This window comes from Ranitomeya variabilis, chromosome 5 (genome assembly GCF_051348905.1).
Source record: "Ranitomeya variabilis isolate aRanVar5 chromosome 5, aRanVar5.hap1, whole genome shotgun sequence".
In the NCBI taxonomy this organism is placed as follows: Eukaryota; Metazoa; Chordata; class Amphibia; order Anura; family Dendrobatidae; genus Ranitomeya; species Ranitomeya variabilis.
In genome coordinates, this window is record NC_135236.1 from 471302068 (window position 1) to 471312139 (window position 10072).

Below are 10072 nucleotides of genomic sequence, written 5' to 3' on the forward strand. Positions count from 1 at the left end.
CTGACCTTTGCTGGAAGCTCTAGGGGGGCTGGTGTTCTCCCCCCGGACCGTTAGACGGTTCGGGGGTTCTTGAATTTCCAGTGTGGATTTTGATAGGGTTTTTGTTGACCATATAAGTTACCTTTCTTTATTCTGCTATCAGTAAGCGGGCCTCTCTGTGCTAAACCTGGTTCATTTCTGTGTTTGTCATTTCCTCTTACCTCACCGTCATTATTTGTGGGGGGCTTCTATCCAGCTTTGGGGTCCCCTTCTCTGGAGGCAAGAAAGGTCTTTGTTTTCCTCTACTAGGGGTAGCTAGATTCTCCGGCTGGCGCGTGTCATCTAGAATCAACGTAGGAATGATCCCCGGCTACTTCTAGTGTTGGCGTTAGGAGTAGATATATGGTCAACCCAGTTACCACTGCCCTATGAGCTGGATTTTTGTATTCTGCAGACTTCCACGTTCCTCTGAGACCCTCGCCATTGGGGTCATAACAGACGGCTCCTGTCCTGGGCTCTCTGTCTGCCTGGGCAATTTGGCAGGTGGTGAAGAGACAGATGGCTGCTCTCCAGTGCTCTGTGTCTGAGAGGATGTGGCACTAATTGAAGTTGATGCATTAGCTGCCATCCATCCGACAACGGCTTCAATTTGATCTTCACGCGGCAGCGGTGTACGGCGCTCTGCGACAAAGCTGCGCATGAATGACTGTTCCCTTGTGAAAGTGGGTGCTGATGAGTCACCGGTGCCCGCAGCAGGCACAGAATCCCCACGTCCCCTCCCTGCTCCACGCCCACGCCCACGTGCCTTACTCACTGCCTTCTTCATCTTGGGTGACTGATAAAGATAAGCAGAAAAGTACTAACGGCTTTGTGTGCTTATTCCTGAACAACTCCTCCTAACAGGTATAAGAAACACTAATTTTCTAAAGTGTGGACTAGACTTTAATATGAGCTAATGTGGCCTACAGAAATGTAAAGTGGTGTCACTGGTGTGTTTGGTGAACTTTATTATTTATTTATTTTTTGGGGGCTGAACTGACAACAGATAGAGCTGCAGTCACACGGAGACCGTGTAGACAGCCGTAAACGGCGCTGCAAGGCCCAAAAACCCTCCTCTACGTTATCCTATGTAGTGTTTTTCCACAAATTAGCTGGAGACGGGTGGAAAGACACTAATAGGAATTTTTTGAAAAAATGTGCAGCAGCCTGCACTACTTAAAACAAAATGAAAATTGATTTGGCGGTATGACGCAGTGAACAACCCTGAGCTGGAGACAACCAGGCTATGGCTGCTCACAGACTACAGGGCGAGCTGCAGTCACACGGAGACCGTGCAGACAGCCGTAAATGGCGCTGCAAGGCCCAAAAACCCTCCTCTACGTTATCCTATGTAGTGTTTTTCCACAAATTAGCTGGAGATGGGTGGAAAGACACTAATAGGAATTTTTTGAAAAAATGTGCAGCAGCCTGCACTACTTAAAACAAAATGAAAATTGATTTGGCGGTATGACGCAGTGAACAACCCTGAGCTGGAGACAACCAGGCTACGGCTGCTCACAGACTACAGGGCGAGCTGCAGTCACACGGAGACCGTGCAGACAGCCGTAAATGGCGCTGCAAGGCCCAAAAACCCTCCTCTACGTTATCCTATGTAGTGTTTTTCCACAAATTAGCTGGAGACGGGTGGAAAGACACTAATAGGAATTTTTTGAAAAAATGTGCAGCAGCCTGCACTACTTAAAACAAAATGAAAATTGATTTGGCGGTATGACGCAGTGAACAACCCTGAGCTGGAGACAACCAGGCTACGGCTGCTCACAGACTACAGGGCGAGCTGCAGTCACACGGAGACCGTGCAGACAGCCGTAAACGGCGCTGCAAGGCCCAAAAACCCTCCTCTACGTTATCCTATGTAGTGTTTTTCCACAAATTAGCTGGAGACGGGTGGAAAGACACTAATAGGATTTTTTGTTAAAAATTAGCAGCAGACTACACTACTTGGAAAAAAAAAAAAAAAAAAGAACAGTATGAGGCAATGAACCACCCTCCCTGAACTGAATACAACCAGCTATGGATGGCCTATGTGGCTGCACTCAGACTAGAGAGTGGGCTGCACTCACACACACACACAGACCTTGCAGATCGCTGTGAAAACAGCGCTACAAGGCAAAAGCAAGGTGAATAGTAGGTGAACACAGCGGTTGCTAAATTAGCCTTTGGAAAGCACAAAGAAGCAAATCGCTATCTCTAAACTGGCCCTCAGTCAGCAAACAGCGTCCTGTCACTAACTGAATTCACAGCAGAGTGATCGCAAAATGGCGCCAGCGACTTTTAAACTGCATCATGACATCATTTCAGCAGCCAATCACAGCCATGCCAGTAGTTTCATGCCCTCCATGCTGAACAGGATGTGCCCACACTTGAAATCATTCTCATTGGCTGAATTTGTGCATTTTGAATCTGGGAACTTCCGATTCCGGTATCCGATACGCGGCAAGTATCGGAATCCCGTTATCGGAATTCCGATACCGCAAGTATCGGCCGATACCCGATACTTGCGGTATCGGAATGCTCAACACTAATCTCGATATTTGCCTGACATGACTAGAGAACTGGCTTGCATATGTAGCTCTTTCTCAATTCATTTTCACGAGAGGTCCAAAAGTTGCCTAGACCGCTTGCTCAGTAGATGTGGTGCAGCTCACATCTATCAAACATGTATGGCACATTTTGTCAGTATGCTATAAATGCCCCAGATGGGAATACCCCTTTATGCTCCTCACTCTGATAATTATCTTACATGAGTGAGCTATTTGGGTATTGGAAACATCTTTGCAAAATCATATATTCCGACAAACCAAATGTGTTTTATTATTCAAAATGCATTACTATTCATCTACGTCTGTCCCCGATGTTCAATCACAGAACTGAGAAATAAATACTTTTTTTCTTTTCCTAGAATAAAACCCTATCTGGTAACCACCAAGGACCAACATGGCTAAAAATCAAAGCACTTTCTAAACAACAACAAAAAAAATCTAAATTTGCCTGTAGCGTCACTTCATTTGACCTATAGTGCTATTCTCCAGCGTTTTTTTTTTATGGCTAGCTTGGAAACTTACAGTTATATTCATCGCTTACGGGTCGTTCACATTTGCGGCCAGCGCCGCAGCGTCGGGCGCCGCAGCGGCGCCGCATGCGTCATGCGCCCCTATATTTAACATGGGGGCGCATGGACATGCGGCGCACTTGCGTTTTGCGCCGCATGCGTCGCTGCGGCGCCCGCGTCGGGGCGCAGAGGACGCAGCAAGTTGCATTTTTGCTGCGTCCAAATTCAATGAAAAAAACGACGCATGCGGCGCAAAACGCAGCGTTGTGCATGCGTTTTGCTGCGTTTTTGTTTGCGTTGTGCACTGCGGCGCCGACGCTGCGGCGCACAACGCAAATGTGAACGTAGCCTAACAGAATAATTTTAGGAATGTTTGATCTTTTAACATGTCATTTATTGTTAGGCTGAAATGGAAAGTCTGGAAATAATAGAACAACTCAGAAGACAAACAAAAATGTAAATGTTTGAAATCTAGTGACATTATAATATCTGTTTATTTATCTAAAATTTGCTTAATTGTAAATTTTCCAAAATATTTCAAACATTGTTCCAGATCAGCTCAATACGAAGAGGATTCATGTCTCCTTTTTCTGGGCAGCGAACACTAGCAATATCTAAAAATAAATATTACATGATTTTAGACTGTGTTACCGATTCTTCAAAGCTTTTACGTCAGAAAACTGTTGTAAAAAGCCACACTTTTTTTGTGCAACGCTAGGCTGAGAAAAAATTTATGAATTTTGGCATTCTCACTCCATTTTTGGCTAGCTCCAACAAAGTGGGCAAAAGCTAGGGAGGGACAGGTTCGATAACTGCTGCATGAGCCCCCAATATTAGTAACATTATCAGGTGGTCATGGACTCAATGTTATCTATGTGCATGTATCGACTAAAAAGGTTTGGCTTCTCTCAAAAGAAGAGAATTAAGAGAAGCCGAAAGAGTCATCACTTGACCACCTGCTGACATCAGCGATGCTGAGGCCATTGCTAATGTACATAGGGGGACTCAGGGGACATTATTAAATGTCTCATGGCCACTAAAGAAGCATTATGGTTTATAGGACACTAGTAGCAAAGCTACCTGGTGGTAAAGGGTGCTGAGGCAGCTGTCAGTCAGGGACAAGGACACAGTTACAGCTGGCACTCTCTATACACAGAGCAGTGACTGAAACTGCCTGCGCTGTGGACTCTCAGTGCAGGCGCTGCACAGTGTCAGAACGCTATTAACTATTATACTGTGCTTTGCAGTGGGGATATCATTTTATTGGGGAACTCTAGGGGACTTCATTCTGTATGTATGGGAGCTTTGGGCCCATCATACTGGGTATAAGGGAGCTGTGGTCCTACCATACTGTGTATAGGGGAGCTGTGTGAGCATTAAACTGTGTATAAGGGAGCGGCTGGCCCATTATACTGTGTACAGGGTAACTGTGGAGGACATCATACTATATGTATGGGAGCTGTGGGCCCACCATACTGTATATAGGGAAGCTGTGAAGGCATTATACTGTGCACTGGGGAGCTGTGGGCTCATCATACTGTGTAGAGGGGAGCAGTGGGGACATCATATGGTGTATAGAGAAGTTGTGGGATCATCATATCGTGTATAGGGGAGCTGTGAAGGCATTACAGTATGCTGTGTTTAGTCGACCTGTACATGGAAAGAACTTAAGGGGCATTATTAAATGTTAAGTGGACACTTAAGCATTATTGTTTTAGGGGCAATCAGAGTATTGTGACCATCAAAGTTGCATCTGGGGTCTTATTACTTTTTAGGGACAAAATGTGGAGGACACTAGCACAGTGCATTAATATTTTCTAGGGGGGAATTTTACTATCTAGAGAACACAAATGAGTCATTATTATTACTATGTAATGGGGCACAGTGGAGGCAGTATTATGTGGGGCAGCAAGAGGAGTCGTTATTGTACCACACAGCAGGTGCTGTAGGACACATATGGCAGCAGTGGATCAGTATTGGGGTATCAGTAGACTGAGTAGTTTGTGCAAGTTGGGGATAGATGAGGATGGTGCTGGAAATGTGAGAAGTTAGATTTGTTGTTGTTGTTGTTATCTCTACAGATTAATCCTGGCTGGAGAAGTTGTCATGGTGGTCTGGGCCACATGGAAAAGAAAGGAAAAGTAAACAACTCCATGAGAAATAACTTCAGCTGTAAATCACCATTTGTAACTATACTGTGATCTCTTATATGGTCTGCAGGACTGGTATTTACCACTATATGGTCCCCATATAGTACAGTCATGGCCGAAAGTATTCATACCCCTGCAATTCTGTCAGATAATACTCAGTTTCTTCCTGAAAATGATTGCAAACACAAATTCTTTGGTATTATTATCTTCATTTAATTTGTCTTAAATGAAAAAAACACAAAAAGAATTGTTCTAAAGCCAAATTGGATATAATTCCAGACACTGTAAAATAACACACTGGCGCTATGTACTGGCCCGAACCTACAGCCGCAGGCACTTTGGCACGTAGTGTGCAACCCTGCCAACCAATAATCAAAATCAAAATCAATAAACAGGTGCCGCGCTAGCAGGAGGAACTGTGACTAGGGATGAATCTCAGTCACCTACCTCGCTGTTGTGAACTGGCGTGTCCATTTGGGACACTGGGCTGCTGCAGACCGTCCTCTACAGTCTTGGAAGATCTGTGATCCTTACAGTGCAGCAACACTGATGATGCACTACCAACCGGGGAGCGTCCTCCCGTAGTGCTAGAACCCCACCAGTCTCGCCGCTGTAGTACCCGGCAAGCCCCCCCCCCACCAAACATAAAAAAGGGGGTGGACAAAAGTATTGGCATCGTTCGAAAAATCATGTGATGCTTCTCTAATTTGTGTAATTAACAGCACCTGTAACTTACCTGTGGCACCTAACAGGTGTTGGCAATAACTAAATCACACTTGCAGCCAGTTGACATGGATTAAAGTTGACTCAACCTCTGTCCTGTGTCCTTGTGTGTACCACATTGAGCATGGAGAAAACAAAGAAGACCAAAGAACTGTCTGAGGACATTAATACTCATCTGTAGGCTTGTAATGAGCCGCAACAAAAGAAAAGCTTGTTGCGGCTACATTACCCCTGATGAACCCCCACCACATGTATGGGGGAGAAACGCGTTGGGCATTGTTTGGGGAGACTGCTGTCTAGCGCCTGATGTGACTTCTCTATCTAGTGGTGCTACAAGTTCATTACAAGCCTACAGATGAGTATTAATGTTATGGCATTATCCTTGCATTGATTGGGATGATTGGGTCCCTTTATATGGAATATTGCCTCTCTGGGGGTCCCCCAGGTTTGTGGGTCTTGTTTTGATAGGTTATACTGCACTATGCACTCTAATTGGCAATTATATGATTTACTGCTTTGGTTATATGTCCTGAGTATCTCTGTTACGGACCTTCTATATTGTAGTGCACACTGAAAACAACATAGTTATAATCTGCTGATTTATTTGCATGTTCTGAGCACCCTCTTGTTGCTATTGAATGAGCATCAGCTTGCTATTATTAATATTGAATAGGCGCTGTTTTTATCCAGGCTATATTTCCTTGGATTTTAGGAGTTAACATTATTATTTTTTCTGTGAATACTTTATTTGCATTATGGCATCCTATATGTATCTGTTTTACTACCAAGGAAGCTGGATATACGCTTCATTTTTTGGACAATACTGATACTATTACATCTTGTTCACCTACCTACTTTAGTTCTGTTGGGGCATACTCTGTTTTATCTACAGATGCCCAATATATGAATATTTTTGTGCATCTATTTAATAGATGAGATAATTCTCATTAATTTTTTATTTTTTTTTATTTTTATTTTTTGTCATTTTGTATTTTTTTTTTTATATTTTGGGTGTAGGGGTGTTGTTGGTACATTTTCTTATCCTTCTATCCCTATCTAGGGACTGTATAGGGATCCTAGGGCCAGTCGACGTTGAGTGGGGGCGCATACCGCTTCACAGTAGAGCGCCTACCCCCACTGCTAGGTAGTATTTTCCCATAGGGATTTTTTTAGGATTGTTTCAGGTTTCCCTATTTAGGGATTCCTAGGGATACTTGAGGGTAAGTCTACGTCGAGTGGGGGCACCTACCGCAGTAACTTAGGGTGCCTACCCCCACTGCTAGGTAGGACTAAGTGTAGTGATGCCCTAGGACCTAACAGGTACATAACTTGTTGTGTTATTATTTTTGATAGGTTATGTTAAGAGGATTTTTTAACTGTAGTTATATTTTAGGTATCCTTGTGTTTAGGTGTTCTGAGTTTTCTAGAATTCCACTTTATCCTGTTTTGAGGTTTGGTTCTACTTGCACATCAGCAGCATTTAGTTGTACTTACCCATTTTGGATTCGACCGAGATGGTGAGCGGTGATAATGACATAATCAACGCAACCATCCTGCTTCTGTTTACTGAACTGCTCGCTGCTCACAATTAAAGAGAAAGCATTGCAGGCAGAGCAAGTTGAGATGGAGCAAGAAACTATACAGGGTGATGCTACGAAGCCCATCCTCATCTCATTTTCTCAATGTGGATTGGATGATAATGGGGAGGAGGAGTATCAGGAGCTGGTTGCCTGCGTTACAGACGGTACTACCCACAACACCTTCATCCCATCTGTTTAGCGTGGATGTCCAGAAGGCGAGGACGAGGAGGAAAAGATGGACTGTTGTCCTCTTGGTAGGGACAGGGAAGTCTTGGCTGTTGGCAGTCTGGAACATATGGATGAGTTTATATTTGGCTGCCTTTCCCATGACCCTCACATTGTATGCATTTTGGCCAACACTATTTACTGGTTGGTCACCCTTCTAGACCCCCGCTACAAGGAGAAATTTATCTTTTCTCCTTCCCGTGGAGAAGAAGTCTAATAAAAAGTTGCAGTACCGGAAGGCCCTAGTTGAAGAATTATTAAAAAAATTCCCATCTGACAATGCTGGAGGCAAATGTTGCAGTTCCTTGGATAATCAAGGAGTAGAGATGATGGAGACACACTCCTGATGCAGCAGAGGCATGGGTACAGTGTCAAAGATCTGAGACAGTTTCCTCAGACCCTCCTAGCGCCCAGGCCCTGATACTCTAACATGGAGGGAAATGTTTTGGAAGGTGCTGAAAGAGGACCTTGCCAACCATACCAGCGTCCTCTGTGATTGCTCTGTGCCTTACAACTATTGGGTATCCAAGTTAGACATGTGGCATGAACTGTCTCTCTATGCATTGGAGGTCATGATCTGGCCTGCCCTGCCGCTGGCGTTTTGTCAGAGCGGGTTTTTAGTGCCGCCTTTGGTATTATAACCTAGAGGTGCATCCTCCTGTCAACTGAAAATGCTGACAGGCTGACTCTTACCGAAATGAATAAGGCCTGGAGTGGCCCAGACTTCTCAACACCACCGGATGACAGCAGCGGAACATAAACTCAAATCCTGTGGTTTTTTTTTTGTGTGGTCTATTCCCATGCACCCCTTCCCACCCAAACATGCGCATACGCTTCAGGGTCTTTAGACTGTCTCTTGGATAATGAGGCCAAAGAGAAGATATGGAATAACCAATATATAGATATTTTGTCTCATTTCCTTACATCAACATATGGTCAATAAGGATAAGTGCTTTAAAGAAAAGACCCTCTAGGACGTAATGTATTTGAAAGCACTTAAGTAAATGGAAAGGTGAGGCACATGTTTCTAGTATAGGTTGGATCTTTGCAAGTGGTCCTTGTGAAGAAGGAACTATTTGATATATAGTTTTGTGTTGATGTGAATACTTTTCTGCCCAATGATGACAAAAGTATTCTAGGAGTGATACCTTTATTGGCTAACCAGGACATAATATGTTTGCAAGCTTGTTTGCAAGTATCTATTTAATCTTGCCTGAAGAAGGAGCCACTGTGCTCTGAAAGCTTGCAAACATATTACTTTCTGGTTAGCCAGTAAAGGTATCACTCCTAGAACATTTCTGTCATCATTAGACAGAAAAGTATTCACATCGATTTTTCTGGCTAACACGGTGCCACAATACAATTTGTTAATGTACATCATAGTTTTGTGTTGAAATGAGTTACAGCTTATGCACAGTGCAATGCCCAGTGCACAAATGTCATTGTACCTCAGCTGTACACCCCCTATAAATTGGATCCTGTAAAGGGGTTGTCTAATCCTCTCCTCAGTCTCATAGTTTACTGTTTGCTGGGGGGAGTGCAGCCCTGTTTATTCACAATTAACCCCATCACCCCGAAGCCTGTTTTCACCTTCCTGACCAGACCACTTTTTACAATTCAGACCACTGTCAATTTATTAGGCCATAACTCTAGAACGCTTCAACGGATCCTGGTGATTCTGAGAATGTTTTCTCGTGACATGTTGTACTTTATGATAGTGGTAAAATTTCCTTGATATTTTGCCCTTAAATCAGAGAGCCATATCGAACAAAATAGTTAATAAATAACATTTCCCACATGCCTGCTTTACATCAGCACAATTTTGGAAACATAATTTTTTTTGTTAGGAAGTTATAAGGGTTAAAAGTTGACCAGCAATTTCTTATTTTTACAACAAAATTTGCCAAACCATTTATTTTAGGGACTACCTCACATTTGAAGTGACTTTGGGGGACCGATATGACAGAAAATACCCAAAAATGAGGCTGTTCTGATAACTGCACCCCTCAAGTTGCTCAAAACCACATTCTAAAAGTTTATTAACCATTCAGGTGATTCACAGGCATTTTTGGAATGTGGAAGAAAAAAATGAACATTTACTTTTCTTTCACAAAAATGGTCATTTAGACCTATTTTTTTTCACTTTTGCAAGGGTAACAGGAAAAAATGGACCATACATTTTGTTGTGCAATTTATCCTCAGCATGATGATACCCCGTTTGTGGGGGAAATCTACTGTTTGGGCACATGCCAGGGCTCAGAAGGGAAGGAGAGTCATTTGACTTTTTGAATGTAAAATTTGGAGAG